The 21,833-nt window shown below is 43.3% G+C and overlaps 1 protein-coding gene across 1 annotated transcript in view; it reads right to left on the bottom strand.

The window, feature by feature from the left end:
* The window catches only part of FAM135A (family with sequence similarity 135 member A), a 289,052-nt gene extending 269,719 nt beyond the window's left edge, over nucleotides 1-19,333 (bottom strand). Inside the window, 1 exon segment of the mRNA XM_030199007.1 lies at nucleotides 19,256-19,333. The gene's annotated coding sequence lies outside the window, so the exon portion shown is untranslated.
* Nucleotides 19,334-21,833: the final 2,500 nt, after the last annotated feature.

Raw genomic sequence — 21,833 nt, 5'->3', positions numbered from 1 at the left:
CTCTTATTCTCCAATCTTTCACTACTCCCCTTTTCCATGCAGCAGCTCTCCTCTTTCTCTACCCATCCTTCCAGCATCTCCCCTCTCTCTCCCCATCCTTCCAATAGTCTCCCCTCTTTCTTTCTGCATCCTTCCATCCAGTGTCACCTCTTTCTCCCTACCCTTCCATCCAGCGTCTTCCTTCTTTCTCTCCCCATCCTTCCACCCATCTACCCTCTCTCCTGATCCTTCCATCTAATGTCTCTCTCCCTCCTTCTAAACAGTGTCTATCTCTCTACCCTTTTCTGTTCAGTGTCCCTTCTCTCTCCCCCATCCTTCCATCCAGTGTCTCTCTCCCCATCCTTCCGTTTTCCCTCTTTCTCTCCCCATCCTTCCGTTTTCCCTCTTTCTCTCCCCATCCTGCCATCCATTTTCCCTCTCCAGATTCAGGCCCACCCGATTCAGGCCCGCCAGCCCCAGCTCCCATTGCCGGCCACTGCTGCTTTTCCTGTTGAGCAGCAGGGCCGGTGCTACAAAAAGAAGACGCGCTCAGCTGACTGAGCTGAGCGCCAACGCTAACGACGAGAAAAAATGTTTAAAAAAAAAAAAAGCGCAGCACCGCAGGCAGCCTCGAAGCATTGGCTGGTGGCTCTGCAGGCTCCTCCCATCTCTTACATCACTGCCCCTGCGTCACTCCAGGGGCAGTGACGTAAGACGGGAGGAGCCTGCAGAGCCAGCAGCCAATGCTTCGAGGCTGCCTGCGGTGCTGCGCTTTTTTTTTAAACATTTTTTCTCGTCGTTAGCGTTGGCGCTCAGCTCAGTCAGCTGAGCGCTTCTTTTTGTAGCGCCGGCACTGCTACTCAACAGGAAAAGCAGCAGTGGCCAGCAATGGGAGCTGGGGCTGGTGCGGGCCAGAGTTGAAATTGGGTGGGCCTGGGCCCACCCAGGCCCACCCGTAGCTACGCCCCTGCCATGAACTGCACCTGAGCTGTTACTATCTCACCAAAGTGCACAATTATATATTATATACAATTAATTCACCCCATTTTTTTTAAATAGTTAGCCTCTGACTGTCCATCCCTGTAAGCTACGGTACTCGCAAGGCACCCAGCTTACCCTCCCTACAACTGTTACCTCAAATTTAGAACCCTTACCATAGAGTCCCTGAGAATTTATCTTTTTCCCTTGTATACATCTGCTTTTTTTCTTTCAAAGTTCTTGTTACAGTGGACCTCCACATCAAATTTTATCCCTACTCTGGGCACCACTGATGGCTTCGACTTACACAAGCATGCTGTAAAATGTTTGTAGAAAAGCAGTTTTTTTTCAGAACTGATCACCCAACCAAGAGACAGAAGCAACTGCACTACAGAAGCAGTCACTTAAATCAACTCTTTAAGAAGTGACCCAGTATGAACCACCCAATCTGCTTAAGGATTAACTGCAATTCCTTCTCGATGAAGAAAGGCAGTTATAACCACCACAATCTTGGAAAATGTTCTAGGAGCTGTGGCTAAGCCAAAGGGCAGGGCTTGAGATTGCTAGTGGAGCTCAAAGATTGCAAACCTACATAAGAATTGCACTATCAGACCAAAGATCCATCAAGCCCTATATCCTGTTTCCAGCAACGGCCAATTCAGGTCAAAAGTGCCTGGCAGGATCCAAAAAGAGTAAAACAGATTTCATGTTGCTTATCTCATGAATAAGCTAGGGATTTTCCCAAGTCCATCCTAATAATAGCTTTTGGAATTTTCTTTTAGGAACTTGTCTAAACCTTTTTTAAACTCTGCTACACTAACCACTTTTACTGCATTCTCTGTCAATGAATTCCAGAGCTCAATTACACATTAAGGGGCATAACTGAAAGGGGCGCCCAAGTTTTCCTGAGGACATCCTCGCAGGACATCCCGGTGAAGGGGCGGGGAAACCCGTATTATCGAAACAAGCTGGGCGTCCATCTCTCGTTTCGATAATACGATCGGGGACACCCAAATCTTGAAATTTAGGTCATCCCTAGAGATGGTCGTCCTTAGACTTGGTAGTTTCTGATTTTCGGTGATAATGGGAACTAAGGAAGCCCATCTCAGAAACGACCAAATGCAAGCCTTTTTTTTTTTTTTTTACAACATTGCCGTTAGATTTAGACAGTCTGTTATGGGGAATTTTAATATACCATTTGATCCACTGTTGATGAAGTTTGTGGAACAGGACCATATTTTGTCTGAGGTACTAACAGCCTGCTCGTTAGAAAAAACTGTAATGCCTCTACCCAAGGCAGGAAATGTGCTTCATTTAGTATTTTTGTACTTATATCCATGTTGATAAGTGAGCCTACAGTGAGTGAAATTTGGTTGGTCACTTCATTTTGTGATTAGTTTTTTGGTAACTATAGGAAGTGATGTTCCTACTATGGGACAGAAGTACACTTACGACATATTCATTTTTTGATTTTGCTTCTTTGAAGACATTGCAAACTGGACGCTTGTCTCAGCTACTTATTTAACTCTGCACCTAAATGCTTCATTGAAGACCTAATGTCTTACCTAAATTACATGCTCCAGCAAGGCCTCTTCCCTGAGGATCATGGTAGTATCTTACTCACCCCAGTACCCAAAGATACCAAGAAAAAAACCAACAGACCTAACCAATTACCATCCGGTTGCATCCATTCCATTAGTAGTTAAATTGATGGAAAGTACAGTGTGCAAACAATTAATGTATTACATAGACAAGTTTTCATGACTGCATGAATCACAGTCAGGATTTCGCCCAGTACATAGTACAGAGACTGTACTGATCACTCTCCTAGCTATGTTCAAGCATGAAATCGCATTATGTCATGGTGTTTTCCTACTCCAATTCAACATGTCAAGCGCATTTCACATGATAAACCACAGTATACTCTTACGTTTACTTGATCATCTAGGTATTGGAGGCACCGTATTTAAGTGGATCCAGGGTTTCTTAACAAGAACATATCAAGTTAAATCAAATGCTAATATCTCATCCACGTGGAACACAACTTGCAGAGTACCCCAACGTTCTCCATTATCACCTATCCTATTCAATATAATGATGTCACCATTGGCCAACTTTTTATCTACACAGAACTTCCAATCGTTCATTTATGCTGATGATGTCACAATTTTTATTCCCTTCAGCAATGACCTCTTGGAAATCTCCTCTGACAACGCTCATTGCTTGACCATTATGGATTCATGGGCTAATTCATTTCAACTAAAATTAAACACCGAAAACACACATTGTCTTATCATGTCATCCCCATACAAGAACTACAAGCCTGCAACCCTAAACACTCCTACTTATTCTCTCCCTATTTCTGATAGCCTAAAAATCTTAGGAGTCATTATTGACAGTCACCTCACACTAGAGAGTCACGTTAACACCACTATAAAGAAGATGTTTTATTCTATGTGGAAACTTAAGCGATTGCGACCTTACTTTCTAAGGGATGTATTCCATAACCTGACACAATCAATGGTATTGAGCCACACAGATTACTGTAACGGAATATATGCGGGTTGTAAAGAACTCATGAAAAAAACTACAGACAGCCCAAAATACAGCTGCGAGAATGATATTCAACAAACAACGATTTGATAGTGCTACACCTCTTTGATTGAAACTACACTGGCTCCCTATCAGGGATCACATAACTTTCAAAATTTGCTCTCTAGTTCATTATCTACGGTGAGGCCCCAGGATATATGATTGATTTAATAGATCTTCCAGCAAGAAACCAAATCAGTTCCTCACGTACCTATCTGAACCTTCATTATCCAAGCTGCGTTGGACTCAGATACAAGTCAACCTACGCATCAAGTTTTTCATACTTAAGTATGCGAATGTGGAATGCATTACCAAAGAGCATTAAAATAATGCCCGCCCATCAAGACTTTAAACGAACTTTAAAGACTTACCTGTTCCGCAAAGCCTACCTTCTTGATTCCAACTACTTACCTCAACCCTTTACTGCATATTTATATATATTGTAATGAATTTAAACTCCATGTCCTTATTGTATCCATTTACCTCTATCTACCTGACCCTTTTAATTTTTGTATTTGTTTAATACCTGCCGTACTTGACATCCAGCATGACGGTATTTTATAAGCCACATTGAGCCTGCTAATATGTGGGAAAATGCGGGATACAAATGTTACAAATAAATAAATAAATGGATTCCCCAGATTTGTTTTCTGGGTAATGTCTGTATGGTATAGTACTTTGAAAGAGTCTTTAGATGTGTTGACGCCAGTATGAACTGTGACGGTGAAGGGGGGGGGGGGTGTCCACGTTCTTGGTATACTACAGCTCTGGTGACATTCAGAAACAGTTGCGTCAGGCTGAACAGATGTAGATAATTGTAAAACATAAAAATTGAAATTGAGAGTGTATGTGGCTGTGTGTGATACGGAGTATAATAATTATTGTAAAGAAAACATTAGTGCTGCTATGAATAAACAGAACTATTTGAAAACTGTGAAGTACTTGTATTATGGGAATGATAGAGCTGTGAATTAGGTAGGCCCAGGAGCCAAGGAATATGCTCAGTGAAAAAGTGTGAGATGCTGGAGGGGCAGTTGGGGAGTGGGTTAGACGAGGAGGATGCAGTGGTTTTGACTGCAAGGTTGGAAGCCCACTAAATCTGCATCAGTGGCATCAGTTTTGATATTCATTGAGAATTCTTTTAGCGCAGGCGTATTTCCTGATGCTTTGAAGTTAGCAATGATGAAACCCTTGTAAAAGTCTGTTAAAGCAGATCCTGGAATGGCTTGTAAATACAGATCTCTCTCGGTACTGCCAATAGTGTGAAAAGTTATTGAGAAGATGGTATTACAGCAGTTGGAAGAATTTATTAATCGTGTTCAATTCCAGTACAAGTTTAGAAAAGTCTATAGTATTGAAACATAAACAGTAGATGAGCTTTGTAGAAGGATGGATGGAAAGCGTGCTTACTGGCAGGTCACTAGATATAACTTTGGCATTTGACAATGTGAATAGCCTTACTTCTGGCTAAATTGTCACAGCTAGGTATGCAAGGAATTGTATACGACGGGTTTAAATCTTACCCGCATGGAAGATGAATGGAGGTGCGTGTACAGGACACTATGAGGCATATTTTCAAAGCACTTTGGGAGGCTAAGTGCCATAGATTTCTATGGAACTTTGGGAGGCTAAGTGCTTTGAAAATAAGCCTCAATGTCCTCTATATGTTCAGTTTCAAAGGGAATTCTGCCCTGTCGGATTTACTCTTAAATATATACATGTCATCTTTGGGAGAGCGATGTTTCATGATCTTAAAGAGAATTACAGAATGTACGCCAATATTCAATTTTTTTCCCCCTTTTACATGAAAGGAAGATGCGTCTAGGCAGGGCTTTTTTTGTGCCGGTATGCACCAGTACAGTGTACCGGCACCTTTTTTCCCCCGGCAAGTCCTGCACCCTCTCTCAATTGGATCACTCCCCTACTTACTGTTTTTCTAGGACTTGGCAGCGCGAACGGTACAGGCAGCAATTAAGAGAGGCTGGCAGTGTCAGAGCTTGCCTCTGCGAGTCCGGCCTATGCGGAAACAAGAAGTTGAAACAAAGTAGGTGGGACTCGCAAAGGGAAGCTCCGACTCTGCCAGCCTCTCTCAATCACTGCCTGCACCATTCGCGCTGCCGAGTCCGATGCTGGCAGCCTTTCTTTATTGCTTCGTACCAGGCAGGCAGTGGAGAAGGAGGACAGGCTGGGGAAAGAAGAATCGATAAAAGGGGAGGGCAGGGGAGAATCGCTGGACATGGTTGGGAGGGGAAGGAAAGGGAAGAGGGGAGAAAAACTGCACATGGTTGGGAGGGGAGGGAAAGGGAAGAGAGGAGAAAAACTGCACATGGATAGAGAAAATAGGCAACAGCTGGATCCACGTTATACCTCCTGCAGTCAATTCCACGAAGGAGGATACAGCTTTTACTTATGGATGTAGGGCAAGAAAAGAAGAAGAAAAGAGGAAAGTAAAGAAATAAATGGAAAGGAAGCCCTGGAAACTGAGCTAAGAGAACAGATAGAGAGCAGCAGAATCAGAGACTGGGACCAATTGTAATACATGGGATTGAAGGTCAGCTGGGGATGGAATGAGTGGAATGTTTTGGCTGTAATTATGTGTTGATATTCTCTGTTATGGGAAACAGGCTAGTTGTTTAAGGGATGCCAGCACCTTTGGGAAAGGCACCTTCAACCTGTGCAGGTCTGGGGGAGTTATTCTCTGTTATGGTGGTTGTTTAAGGGATGCCAGCACCTCTGGGAAAGGCACCTTCAACCTGTGCAGGTCTGGGGGAGTTATTCTCTGTTATGGTGGTTGTTTAAGGGATGACAGCACATCTGGGAAAGGCACCTTCAACCTGTGCAAGTCTGGGGGAGTTATTCTCTGTTATGGGAAACAGGCTGGTTGTTTAAGGGATGCCAGCTTGTGCAAGTCTGGGAAAGGCACCTCTTGTTTCACACTATAAAAGAGGCGAGAGCACCGGACTTGCTTTAGAAGCTTGCCTGAACGTAAGGGACGCCTGGTTCAGTGATGGTCCCTGCAATCTCTGAGGAAGAGCTAGTGCTTCCCTGGTGGTCTTCCCAGATGCTGACTGAATTGCGGGTGCTGTAAGTATCTTGGTGTATGTGTTCACATATGTATCACCAATAAAAGCGATATACCGCATATTGTGTCTGGTGGCTTTTGTGTTGTCATAAGCACAGCGCCCCCTAGTGTTACAATTTGGCGTAGTCGGCAGGATATCGCATTGTTGATACGGTGATTACATTTGTGAATATATACTTGTTTTATTGTTTTGTGAATATGTTGAAGAAAGGGAAGAAGAGCAAATCTCATCAGGAGGCTGTGCAGGCACAGCTTCCGAAGCTGTTTGCAATTCCTGGATGGGATAAATACCCATATCAGGCATTGGCAACAGAATGGGCAACAGATACGGGGTTGAGTGAGAATTGGGAGGTATGTTTGGGAGAGGGAATGTGTGAGGATGTGTTGAAATGTTTACAAAATGCCCCTGTGGTTAAAGGGAAAGAATTAAGAACTGTGGGTCGGAGAGGGTGGATTTTGGTGTCGGCATATCGCCTGATGCACCAGCAGAATCTGTTATTACAACAGAAGCTGTTGGAATCACAGGCTGAGATTCTGACATTGAAAAGCAACTTGGTAATGTCACAGTGTCAGGGCACATTGATGATGGATAAGTGTACGGGGTACCAGCAAATTGCTGAGCGGGCGGCGGTGCGAGTAGCGCAGTATAAGTATCGGAAAAGGAGAGGGCGTGTGAGTAAGGTAAAGGTTGCAAAGGTGATGGCTACTGCCACACAGAATCCTAACGGATGGGATCCTGAGATGTGGGATGGGGATATCTGGTCTTCCACACCCGAGAGTGAGTCAGGGGGTGAGGAAAGTGCTGCTCCGGAAATGAAGCCGATAATTCGGCGACGAGCACAGTTGGGTGGGGCAGCACCAGTGCGCATGGATTTAGCAGAAGACTATACGCAACAAGAAATTCTCAATATCATGCAGCAATTCCAGCAACGTCCAAATGAATCCCTTATTGCTTGGTGTGTAAGGCTGCATGATACTGGGGCAATGGGGATACGGATGGACAATGAGGACTGTTTGAAATTTATACCTTTATCTCGAGATGCTATAATTCAAAGTGCATTTCGGGAACATAGTTTAGCAATGCCTGATGGGAATGGGTCAGAGGCTACTACTCTGATTGAGTTAGTGGGAACAGGGTGTCGTAGAAAGTACCCTTTAGAATCAGATTGGCCTGGGGATGACAAGCCTTGGTATACTTTGAAAGATTGTATCCAGCGATTAAAGGAAGAGGCAATGAAAGTGTGTATTGTCACAGGACAGATGGATACACTTACCCAAGTGCCTATGTCAGCGGCAATTAGAAACAAAGTAATTAAAGGGTCTCCTCCAATGTATAAACAAGTTATTTTGACTCTGTTGATGAATGAAACAGATAACCCGTTGGAGGGCATTATGGATAAAATCGAGCAATTAGGAGATTTGGGGGATTGGAGTCTGAAGCTGACAGATAGGAAAAATAATGAGGGGCAGAGAATTGGGGAAGGGCCGAAGGGGCAAGGTTCAGAGGTAGAGCGAGTATCTCGTAAGGATATGTTTGCCGCTCTACTACAAGCGGGGGTGGCTCGGGAGAAAATAGATGGAATTCCCACTGGAGAGTTATGGCAGCAATATAAAAAATTAGGATTGGATAAGAGAGGGATGAAACCGGTTCGGAAAACCCGGACAGTGGGAAAAGAAAAACTTCCTTCAGCCCCACCTGTGGAGGGTCCGGACTATTCAGATTTGTATCATGAGGTCCGTACTCTCCTGCAGAGAATGACACTTCCATCTACTACTACTCTGCCCCCATCTAAAGCAGAAACCAATCCGTTTAGAGAGGATTGACTAGTACGGGGATGCAATGTAAAAATTGATCCACGTCCCTATATTGATGTTGTAATACAATGGAGTCCGGGAAATTTTCAACAAGTACGAGCTTTGATAGATACCGGAGCAGAAGCAACAATTATAGCTGGTAACCCTTCTAAGTTTAAAGGACCAAAGTGTAATATTGTAGGACTAGGGGGAAAGAGTATTCCTGCAGTGGAAACACAATTGGCTATGCAAATTGGGGATTTACAGCTCCAAAAGTATGCTGTAATGATTACGCCAGTGCCAGAATATATAATTGGTATGGATATTCTGAGAGGTTTAAAACTTACTATTGATGGGGGAAGTTGGCAATTTGGAACGTCTCCCGCAGTTCCCCGGCGTTTGAAGTATATTTCCACTTATAATATTCACACAGTATTAGTGGGAAAAATTGTTGATGAGCCTCTCACCATACCAGCCGCCACTCAATTAGTTGCACAAAAGCAATATCGGATTCTTGGTGGTATTGCAGAAATTACGCGAACAATACAGGAATTACAAGAGGTAGGGGTTATTGTCCCAGTTACTACCAAATGGAATAATCCAGTATGGCCAGTGAAGAAATCTGATGGATCCTGGCGGATGACAGTAGATTACCGTCAATTGAATAAGGTTACACCCCCGTTGCATGCTGCAGTCCCCGACATTGTAACTTTAATTGAGAACATACAAAATAGAAAAGGAAAATGGTATGTAGTGATAAATTTAGCAAATGCCTTCTTTACAATAGCCTTAAAAGAGGAATTTTGGGAGCAATTTGCATTTACGTGGCAGGGAAGGCAGTACACTTTTACACGGTTGCCACAGGGATGGTTGAACAACCTGGTTACCTACATGGAAACAGAATGATTGGTATATTCATACTAAACTGGTTTGGGGATCACAGTTATGGCAAGAAATTAGTGAATTTTTGCAATCTACTTCTGCCTATGTCTATCATGTTGATGCACATGTTTCCCCTATAACCTCTGATCATATTTTTAATCAGACAGCAGATTCCTTAGCTACTATTCACACGAATGTCATCTCTGGAACAGATGATTCTACTATTCATCGGGGTGAAGAGGAGACCGGTATTGCAAGCTGGGCACATCAAAAATGTGGACATCTCGGAGAGCAAGCCACCTATTGTTGATAATTCCTGTCAATTCCTCCTCTTTTACTCAAATTTCTGATTTTGTGGGAATCACTGAGCGAGGTACACAGGGGTTTGGGTCTACTGGGAGGGGTGTGGGTGGTCGGGTATGGCATCAGGACCCTGCACACCCAGGTCCTCCTCAACCTGCTGAAATTATAGCCCGAGGGGAGGACAATACTGTTACAGTAGTTCAGCCAGGACAACAGAGTTGGACGAATGTTCCTGCTGATCATTGTTATTTAAGGGAATAGGATTTATATGTGTTTCTCCATTTCTTTTTGTTTCAGGGCATACTGTTTCTCTGTTTGGGTTGGGAACTTGATGCCCGTACTCCCGGCGAGCGAGTGCTGGGAGTGACCTCGCGTGTCCACTATTGGTGGAGCAACAAAAATAACTCAACCTTACAGCAAGATAATTATACATGTCATACTGCATGTCCGGTATTGAACGTAACTGCTTCCCAAGCTGTGTTTCATAAAACTGAACAGCGCTTTGTAGTCGTTTCATCCAGTTTTGTGAATGTGACTATCCATAATGCTACGTCCTGGGTTATGTGCATCCAGCCTATGGGATTCCGGGACCAGATATGGAGACTATGGAATCGGACACGCAAAATGCAGTTCCTCCGAACTTGTAACAGCTCTATAGTAAATATTACTTTGAATCGAACTGCTGAATGGATTTTCACTAATGCTACACCAATTGCAAACCGTTTTACACCCTGGATGGACTTCTTGCATGTGTTGCTTGCTGTTAGTAATATGACTAATCCTGCTCCACTGTCACGCATTCCCACTACATGCAAAAATATGTCTATGCAGTATAGAAAGACAGTATTAACTTACAATGTTACATTTCCACACTTGCCTCGCTGTACTAGGATACGGCGAGCATGGTATGATACTATTTTGGGGGGTGCGGGAACTGGACTGGGAATTCTGAATACTGTAGATACAGATACTCTGTTTAGTAAACTACACTATCTAGGTAAGGACTTGCATACTGAACTGAATATTTTAGCCAATTGGTTACCTGCCATTCCAGGAACAGGACAATTAATGGTGCCTGCGATAGCAGACATTAATAATTTATTAGCCCAAACTTTTAAGTTTGAAAATTATACTGACATTACTTTGACAAAAGCATTGAATTATACTTGGTGTTCATTACAGACATTGTACGCTTTGCATCAGCGGGACAGAGTCCAGATGGCTCTACAATTGGGGATGCATACCCAGTTGCAGACCCTTTTCGCTGGATATATTCCGGTTGATGAGTGGTTGTTCCCACATTCAGAGAGTACAGTCTGTACTGATCGATTCTGTACAGGGGTTTTATCTTCATATAAGATTTTCCATACTCATTTAGTATGTAAGTATTATATATCTCCAGTATTAGTGAATGTTTCTGGTATCGTAACCTTTTGGGCCCCGCATATGAATGGGGAGTATATAACTGTATATAATGAGACATATAAATTGGATATGTGTAATGAGCAGGGAAATCGCATGATTTGTCCTTTCCAGCCACCACAATTTGAACCTTGCTTATCCCCACGTTTTGGGGAATGCACATTTACTGTTTTCCCTGCCAACTATGAGTTCTTTGTAGAAATTAGTCCGCGGACATTATGTATTTCCACTGCTAATTTCACAACTTTGTCAAATAATACCTTCCTGACCGATCTGTCAGGAGTCAGTTCCTGTTTTACTAGTATATCAGTATTTTGGTGGAAAGGACAAAAGTATGTATTATATCCGGATTTATTTAATTCTGCTTTCATACAGTACAATTATACCTTCTTTACGGAGCCAATTTTAGCTGTAAATTATAGTAAGTTGACCCACATGTTGCATATATCCTCTCTTATTAATGAGTATATTCAAGGTGTGAATCACACCTTAAGAGTCATGCAAGTAGATGCTCAATTTGACAATCACACTGTCCGTATAGTGGCGGAAAATATTCAAAGTAAATTACATCATAATTGGTGGGATCCATTATTGGGACATTCTCCTAGTGCAGATGCTTTCCTAAAATGGATCACTCATCCTTTACTTGTAGTACTATTAGTTAGCATCCTGCTAGTGATTTGGAATTGTATTTTGACATGTAAAATTTGGAAACGACCTACGGTGGTCCATAATACTATGTATACTTCTGTCTCCTCATAAGCAGAGAATATCAAGGGGTGGAATGTAATACATGGGATTGAAGGTCAGCTGGGGATGGAATGAGTGGAATGTTTTGGCTGTAATTATGTGTTGATATTCTCTGTTATGGGAAACAGGCTAGTTGTTTAAGGGATGCCAGCACCTTTGGGAAAGGCACCTTCAACCTGTGCAGGTCTGGGGGAGTTATTCTCTGTTATGGTGGTTGTTTAAGGGATGCCAGCACCTCTGGGAAAGGCACCTTCAACCTGTGCAGGTCTGGGGGAGTTATTCTCTGTTATGGTGGTTGTTTAAGGGATGACAGCACATCTGGGAAAGGCACCTTCAACCTGTGCAAGTCTGGGGGAGTTATTCTCTGTTATGGGAAACAGGCTGGTTGTTTAAGGGATGCCAGCTTGTGCAAGTCTGGGAAAGGCACCTCTGTTTCACACTATAAAAGAGGCGAGAGCACCGGACTTGCTTTAGAAGCTTGCCTGAACGTAAGGGACGCCTGGTTCAGTGATGGTCCCTGCAATCTCTGAGGAAGAGCTAGTGCTTCCCTGGTGGTCTTCCCAGATGCTGACTGAATTGCGGGTGCTGTAAGTATCTTGGTGTATGTGTTCACATATGTATCACCAATAAAAGCGATATACCGCATATTGTGTCTGGTGGCTTTTGTGTTGTCATAAGCACAGCGCCCCCTAGTGTTACACCAATATGGATAGAAAAACAAAGTCACCAGACAACAAAGGTAGAAAAAAATAATTTTATTTTCATTTTAGTGTTTGGAATATGTCCAATTTGAGAATTTACATCTGCTGCCTTATTTTGCACTGGGTATACTGGAGCTATAACAGCTTACAGAAATGATTTATAATGAAAAAAATCACATTATTTTATTCTCCTATACTAGTATAATATTTTCAATGATGTCTGTGTATATGCGCCATGGCTGGTGTAAGGGGTGTGGCTAATGTGGGTATGGCTATCATAGGGGTGGAGCCATATGTGGTGACTCCCACCCATAATGAGTACCGGCACCTTTTTTTCTTCAAAAAAAGCACTGCGTCTAGGACACTGGACCGATGTACGAGAATAAAGTTGTTATTGGATTTACTGAAGACAAACTGTGATGGTAGGGAGACTGAAAAATCTGTTTGTAATCAGGTCCTGAATGTCTGGCTGCATCTGGAAGGCCATAGAAGTACCTCTAAGCCCACTTATGATTGACAAACACGGAACGCCTGACACCAAAGCAGAAGGCTTCTCAGTGGAAAGCACCACCTATGCCTCAGAAATAAGAGTACTGAGCTCATCTTTATGAAGCAACCTCAGTACTTTCAAATCATCCCCTTCCTCAGGAGGGAGCTCTCCTTTCTCTAATAGTTCCTTCAATGATGGCTCCTCTGACCAGACCAAGGCCACATTAGATAAGGAGGGAGAAACAGAGATAGCCTCATCTGCCCACTCCTGGAAGTCTAAACAAGATCTCTTAGGATCTAGAGTGGAAATGAGGCAAGAAACTGAAGCACGGAGGAGAGGGAATCAAGATGGCGTTTTGAGCAGTAGTGTGGACGCGACGCCTTGTATGCTGCTGAGTAATCTGCCATGTGGGCTCCGTTTACTGTCTGAATGATGGGGAAGCGGAAGGGGAAAACTGCGGCACCTACCTCCCTGGTCCCGCATTCAACGCCATCCACCCGCCAGACAACTCTCGACAGCTTTGGCATCGCCTCCCAGGTTCAACAGACTTCCGTTTCGACTAGCCCTGCTCTTTCGGGAGCGGAGCGCAGCATAGAGGGAGTCTCATTGAGCCCTCCCTCACTTACAGCACCCCAGCAGCCCGGTGTCGTATTTTCCCCACTGGGGCCACGGAGAATGGAGGAGTACCCAGCCACAGCCGTGGAAGGAGGACCCAGGGGAACTTCAACCCCAGGAAGTGAAACAGCGGAGCAGGGGCTGAGTCAACCCTGTTCTTCTACTCCTGGGAGTTTGGTGCTGGGGAACTCTGGAGGAATTACAAGACCTGCTGTAGTCACGCTGGAGACCCTATGGGACGCTATACAGGGTGTGAGTAATGTCTTGTTACAAATGAATACCTCAATGAAAAATGAAATTTCGGAATTAAAACAAACTCATCAGGACTTGTCTGTTAAATTTCAAGAGCAAACCGAAAAAAATGCCAAGTTCGATGGGGAACTGGAAAAATTACAAAGTATTACCTCAGAATTAATAAGAGAAAGAGTTACAAGAAAGGAAAATTGAACATTTGGAAAATAATGCTCGTAGGAATAATTTGAGGTTGTTAAATTTTCCAAAGTGCCCATTGATACCCGCAGGTGAAATGCTTAAGAAATATTTTAGAGAAATACTGGAGATCCCAATGGAGGGCTTCCCGCCCATCACGAGGACCCAGTATTTATCAGGAATAAAGGGATCTAAAGGGCCAAATCAAGATAATCCTAACTTAAATTTAACAGAATTTCTTGAAAACTCTCTTGAGATAGTAACTGAAAGAACAACGTTAATTGTAACGTTTGCTCTGGAACCAGACAAAAACAATATATTCCGACTTTATTTTCGTCACCTGAATGACTCTTTCCTTGGGGGTAAGATCCAGATCTTTCCGGACATCGCAAGAAACACACAAAAAAGGAGAAAAGAATTTCTTTTATATAAATCTAGGGTTTTGAATTTAGGTGGTCTTTTTGTGTTAAAGTTTCCTTGCAGATGTTGTATATCTTTAGAATCAGTTAACTATGTATTTTATACCCCAAGAAAATTGTTGGAATTTATTGAACTTAAAGAAAAAGCGAGAAGACCCCTGGAAACGATCTCATAGGAAATGCTGTAAAGTCGGCTTTCGGTCTCCGTTGTTCCTAACTACTTATTAATTTGATTTACTTTTTTTTTTTTCTCTATATATCCTAGTATCTCGATTCAGATATTGATATTGGGGACTAAAGTAAAATTATATTTCAATAATATATTTACTGGATGTAAAATATGTTATTCATATATTCTTTTTTATTTTTTTTTTCTGTATTTCCACATTTATGTTTAAATATGTAAATGTTAAAAAAAAAATTAATAAATATGTAAAATAAAAAAAATAAATAAATAAATAAATAAAAAAGAAACTGAAGCACTTTGCAGCAACTCTGACTGTCCGTGCTTCAGTAAATAGGCCTGGTGTAAGAGCAATATAAACTCTGGAGAAGACACAGATCCCAATGCAGCTTAATGCTCTGTTGGGCCTCGAAGGCTGTAAAATGGTGGCTGTGTGTGATCAGACAGAGGCTGTTCCTCACTGCCAGTCTACCCTGACAAACAGCACCCGTTCCTGCGCGCTCCTGCATCATACTGCGCACCGGTACTGCCAGAGAGCCCAAAGACTCTGGCATAACCGAATGCTGCGCCAAATCCAAAGTTGTGCTCCCAGGGGCGTAGTCACAGGTGGCTCTGGGCTCACCCAATTTGGGCTCAGGCCCACCCAGCGGCTCTGACACTTGCAAGCGCCAGCATAGAGGGAGCAGGCTGGGCTCAAGGTGCCTATAGTCATGTATCTCCCTCCCGTCACAAATATTTCTGTCAAATGGTTACCACCGGCAGCAATTCTCACACACTGCCTGCGGATAACCAGTAAGATTCCCCTCTACTGCGCACAGCCCCCACTCAATGCAACTTGCATTGTCTTTTCTTTTCTTTCTTTTGCTAGGGCACAACCACAGCAAAGGAGAGGCTCCCAGGTTAGTCACAGGCAATGTGTGGGAAATCAATGCCACTGCTGGCAACCTTCAGACACAAATATTTGTCAAGGTAGATGGGGCAGGGAAGAGATTCACACTGGCAGAGAAATGCATGGGGGGTGCAGGGGAGCAAAGGAAAAGAGAAACTGCAGAAAAATGCATGGAGTGGAGGAGAGTGAAGGAAAGAGGTACTGCACATAGGGGAGAGAAGAGAATTAATTGCTGGATATGGAGGGAGTGAGAGATGCTGCATGGGGTGTGAGATTAGAAAGGGAGAATTTCTGGGGGTGGGAGGATTGTTGGAAGTGTGATGAGGTGGGTGGGAGATGCTGCATGGTGGGAGAGGAAGATATGCTAAACATGGGGTGATGGAAGAGGAGGGGAGGGAGAGATGCACTGGGAGAAAATGAGAAGTGTTGGACATGGAGGTGGTTGGGAAGGAGGGAGAGATGTGGACAGTGGGAGAAAGGGAGAAGGGAAGAGGCGTTGGACATGGGGGTGGATGAGAGGAAGGGGAAGTGAGAAAGAGGAAGATGCTGGATATAGGGACAGAAAGGATTGAGTGAAATATGCTGGACAAGTGAGGGATGTAAGTGAGAAATGCTGGATCATGGAGGAGGAGGCAGGAAGGAAGAGACAGACAGGAGATGCTGCGGAGGAGTAGTGGAATGGACAGTGAGATGTCAGACTACAAAGGTGGGAAGGGGAGAAAGAGGGAGCAGGTGCTGCGCTATAAGGGTGGCGGGAGGAAGATGTTGGAAAGGTGAAAATGTGGGAGAGGCTAAATGGGGGGTGGCAAGGAAATGACTGAGAGGATTATAGGGGGCAGAAATATAGGATAGGGGAGTTGATTAAACTTGAAAAGGAATAGAAGGCTGGGGGAAGGAGTCAGATGGGTGGGGGATGGGAGAGCTAGTGGGTGACAGCACAAGATGGAATTTTATAGGTAGCTGAAAAGTAGAAAAAAGAGAAGAACGAGAAAGAGGGTAAAATTTCAAGGAACAGAGGCAGTAAAGAAAAAGAGAAAAGAGCTAAAAAGAGAAGATCAATAATGTGAAAGATAGGTGTAGTGAGGGAAGAGACCAGACAGAGAGGAGAAAAGACAAATAGAAAGCAGCCGCTTGAAGGAGAATTAGCATAAAACAGACAGGAATGCAGAAAAGAAAAACAGGAATGATGGAAAAATAAAATGTCTAGGCAACAAAGGTAGAAAAAAAAAAGCATTTTTATTTTGAATGTATTAAATGGAAAATGTTAGCTTTGGGAAATATGCATAGGAAATGTCTTCACACTGTGTTATGTAGTAAAGGAAATGCATTTCTGTTTTTATTTCTCTAATGTTACAGTTTTCAAGTTTTTAATTTTGTTGATTTTTTGTTTGTAATTTCCTGGAAATGGCTAGCTTCTTGTATACTGGGATCCACTTTGAACCGTGAGGTATTGGGGAATATAAGTTATACTGTTAATGAGGTATTGTGGAATATAAAAGTTATACTGTTAATGTTAACATGCCAAGTTTAACTTCTTGAGGTTCCCAGTTCAATTTTTGTGATCCCTTGTTCTGTATTTAGCAAGGGTCTGTTGGTATGATAGTAACTAGTAATGCACTCAAGCATGCAAATAATTGATACGAAAATCAAAAATCACAGTATCACACTAACTGTGTTAAATTAGTAAGAAACAGGAGTCTGTTGTCACCCACAGATCAATCCAAGTCTTCTACCATATAAAGTGGAGAAAAAAAGGGGATTCAGTACCACCACCCAGCCAGCCCAAGATTGTCGGGCTATAAGGCATGGGCCCGGCGCAGCATCATCTAGCCCCCCCCAAAAACTCCACCCTGTCAAATATCCAATAATATCAGAAACTAGACTTGAAAGATCCTGAGAGCAGACAATGGATATATCTCTGTATCAAACAATTGAGATCCCAATGTATATCAGTCTCAACAAGTATGTAAATGTTTCTGCTTTACATTGTTGAAATGCCACAGATAACTTATCTTGACTCCCAATGTAATAGTGTCAAATCCACAGTCTGTAGCTGAATCATAACCATTATCCAAGCACCAAGTAGAACTTGCATCCTTCCAAGTTGTTCCAAGTCAAACTAGTCAGACTTACCACTGCCAGCTGAAGCTCACAGTCTCCACAAGTCTTACCCCAGATAAGAAAGGATCATAACTAATACGCTCTCTGAACTAATATGCTCTCCAGCAACTTTTTTTTTAAGGTTGTTGTGCTGAAAGAGGAGAGCTCCACAGGAAATGGGGAAGAGGTGAAGGAAGGGAAAAAGCAAATTTGTGGGGCACCAGAGACAGGGATCTGAAGACCTCAAGATATGGCTCTTGAGACTCAAGCTACCCACAAAGCTCAACTGGGGACCACTTGACCAACTGGACCAGGAGCAAATCACTCACAACCAGAGGCTGAAAAGTGTTCATATCAACAAACTGAGCTGAGACATATCTCTCCTGATACCCAGTCAGGCAGCACCTAAGTATTTTCTATCTCCACCTGCTGGTTGATGGACACAACTATCCCACAGGTTCTGGAATACTGGGAAAATATGTAATGGAAACAATTATTAGATATGCAGACTTGGGAAAGTCATCATTCATTTGAGTATGAGCAACAAGGAATGGATCTACTTTCTGGTACCCTAGTGGATAACTGTGACCCAGACTAACCACTGATAGTAAGGATGCTCAGCTTAATGGATTTTTCATCAAACCTAGTATGGAATTTCTTTTGTTCCTATATAATTAATTAGAATTAAGAAACAGAGGAGGAAAATAAGAGACATGAAAAATGTTACACTTATAAACTTTTAATGGGCACCTACATCTTCTTTTTAAAATTTCCACCCCTGCCTGAAACAGTGTTGTGCTAGGTGGTGAAATCCAATACTGTAAAAGATTTATGGGAAAGGGCAATGGACCGCCTTTCTGAGGTTTATGCAACTAAATACATTCAAAGCTGTTTACATATATTCAGGTACTTATTTTGTACCCGGGCAATGGAGGGTTAATTGACTTGCCCAGAGTCACAAGGAGCTGCAGTGGGAATCGAACTCAGTTCCCTAGGATCAAAGACCACTGCATTAAGCACTAGGCTACTCCTCCACACACTTGGGATTACCCCCCCCCCCCCCCAAAAAAAAGGGCATTTGGAAAGTTTCCTAAAAGGCATTAGGGCCAAAGGAAAAAGAGAAGTGGCCAAGATGTGTAGTTTGTGTGGCAAATTAGCATCCTTATCTACCCCAAACAATTAAAACACACTAAACTGAAGACAACAAATCTAACTTGGATAAGGAGCAATAACTTGCAGTGGTCGAGACCGTATGAATGACAACTTCAATTAAATAAATGTGACTCAAATGTTCAATCCAGAAGCTTTTAACACTATATGTTTGTTTGTTTTTATCTGTGCTAATTATCAACCGCTGATCTTGGAACTAGGTAGCTTTGCCGAGTCTTTGCTCTTGTTTCACTGATGCTCTTGTGGCAAAAGCATCACCCGAGATACCAAGTCACACGCATTTGGCTGCCACACACAAGCAACTCTCTTCACACGTATTCAAACAGCCGGTTGAATTACCCCCCCAGTCCGTCATCCCTATCTCTCTCTCCCTTCCTTCCACTCTCTCCAGTTCACCATCATTCCCCCTCTCCTTCCCATCCGTGGTTCCTCATCCCTCCCTCATTCTCAACCCCCCCCCCCCCCCCCGGTCCTACCTTTAACTTGGCTTTCAGGTCCTAGCAGCAATTCAAACAGGTTGCCTGCAGCGACCTAGGAGCCTTTCTACAGCCGCGTCCCGCCCCGCCGGAAACAGGAAGTTGTATGATATCAGAGGAGGGCAGGACAGCAGAAGGAAATAAGTTGCGTCAGAGAGTGGGCGGGACACACTGGCGGAGAGAGTTAGTTGAGGTGCTGTAGTGTGTGTATTGGCTCTAGCTGTAGTAAGCCTGTGTGAATTGCTATTATTACCGCTGAAGTCAAAGGTAAGATTAGGGATGCAGTATTGAAAGAGAGAGGAGGAGACATACAGGCGGAGGATGTTGGTTGTTGAGCGTTTGTTTCTTCTGGTTTGCGTGTCCGGGAGATGCCTGTAGGAAGGGTGCAAGACACGTCTATTGTCCATGTAAATTCCTTAAGTAGAAAGCAGTTCGCCATAGATCTCAGTAAAGGAGGGATCACGAGCCTGTCAAAAGCCTTTCCTAGACTCATTGCGCCTCAGTTTACCCACGCATACATTGCTTAGACTTGCACTCTCTGTCCCCCAGACTTACAGCATTCGAATCTGTAAACTCTGGTTTTATTTTGCTCTTGTTGCAATATAGAAAAATAACTTTTTTTAACCACTTGATAGAATTCCATAAAGTATTTTATGTGTGTGAGGCATGTTCTACATGTGGAAATGACTTTTATAAAATTATGTGGGTGTATATGCATGGCATATGTACTTGACCAACAAGAAGAGCATGTGTACTTTTTAAGAGGTTTGCCTGTAGGTGTCCTGTGTGGAAGATATTTTTTTAAAATGTGCACTAAATAAGGAGAACAAACATAGGGACCTTTTACTAAAGCTTAGTGCAGTTGGCACACGCTAAATACTAAGAAGCCAATGTTATACCTGTGGAGGCATATTTTCAAAGCACTTAGACTTACCAAGTTCCACTTGGTAAGTCTAAGTGCTTTGAAAATGAGCCTCATAGTCTTATTAGCAATCAGCATGCACTAATTCTATGAGGGGGGGGGGGGGTCTTTTACAAAGCTGTGCTAGAGTTTTTAGCTCGCATAAAAATCAGCTGGCGGTAAACACTGAGGCGCCCATTTTATTCCTATGGACATCGCAGTGTTTACTGCCAGCTGATTTTTATTGTGAGCTAAAAACTTTAGCTGGCTTTGTAAAAGGCCCCCTTAGTGTGTCCAGTTTTATTAAAAGGGCCCATTAGCTCTTTGTAAACTTTATTAATATTAGTTATTAATATCCAGAATGTTTTGCCATCAGGCTACATCAGGGTAAAATGATGAATTTGATAACTGAAACATATGAAGAATAAATATCTCTCTATATAAAACGCACCTCCAACGTTCTAATGAAGCCTCTCTTAGCAAGGTGAAGGGGGTGAGATCGCATTGTGTCTGCCCCGCCCACGCGTCAAACGTGATGACGTCGAGGGCGGAGCAATGACACTCAACCAATCGCATCGCTCGGCAGCGAAGCGTCAGGGAAGGAGGCGGCGCTCCCGACGTCTAGCCTTCCCTTCCATGTGTTCCGCCTTCTTCTGACGTCAAGGATGACGTCAAAAGAAGGCGGAACACAGCGAAGGGAAACCTACACGTCGGGAGCACCGCCTCCTTCCCTGACGCTTCGCTGCCGGAACCGCCACGGAGGTAAATTTAAAAACAAGAAAAAAACAAAAACACGCATGTTGGGGGGAGAGAAGAGGGTGGCCAGTAAAGTACAACAATGGGAGCGGGAGGGCAGGGGAGAAACGACAGCATGGATGCGAAGGGGGGGGGGGGAGAAGAGGGCGGGCCAAGCTGGGACATGGGAGAGAGAGGAGCATGGATGCAAGGGGGGGTCATGGAAGGGAGAGAGGGGACTTGCTGGAAAAGGATGAATGGAGGCGGCAGGGGACAGAGGAGCATGGATGGGCATGGATTGGGAGGGCAGGACTCAGGGAGAGAGGGGAATTGCTGGATAGGGATGAATGGAGGGGACAGATGGGCATGGATGGATATGGATTGCAGGGCAGGCCTCAGGGAGAGAGGGGTATTGCTGGATAGGGATGAATGGAGGGGCCAGGTGACAGAGGAGCATGGATTGGACTCACACTTTCACTCTGACTCTCAAACAGTCACTCTCACATACACTCTCCCAAACATACACACTCCGAGGAAAACCTTGCTAGCGCCCGTTTCATTTGTGTCAGAAACGGGCCTTTTTTACTAGTATGAATAATAAAACATCAAAACTAAAAACCATATAAAATCCATCAAACCATGGATATCATGATGTATACACAGAGCCCCATTAAAACCACTATTAAACAACATAAATATACATAGAAATGGAAATCCAAAAATATAAAACTTAGATATTGTTTATTTTGTTTTATAAACTATTCATGTACCTACATTAGCGTATATGCACAAAGTTGTATCTTTAAATCAGGTGTAACATTTCCTGCTTGGAATTATTGTAGGGGCCTGTTGCACAAAGAGGCATATTTTCAAAGCACTTAGCCTTCCAAAGTTCCATAGGTTTCTATGGAACTTTGGAAGGCTAAGTGCTTTGAAAATAAG

The sequence above is a fragment of the Microcaecilia unicolor genome, chromosome 3, assembly GCF_901765095.1.
Source record: "Microcaecilia unicolor chromosome 3, aMicUni1.1, whole genome shotgun sequence".
Lineage (NCBI taxonomy): Eukaryota > Metazoa > Chordata > Amphibia > Gymnophiona > Siphonopidae > Microcaecilia > Microcaecilia unicolor.
This window is presented reverse-complemented; position numbering and strand designations above follow the sequence as displayed.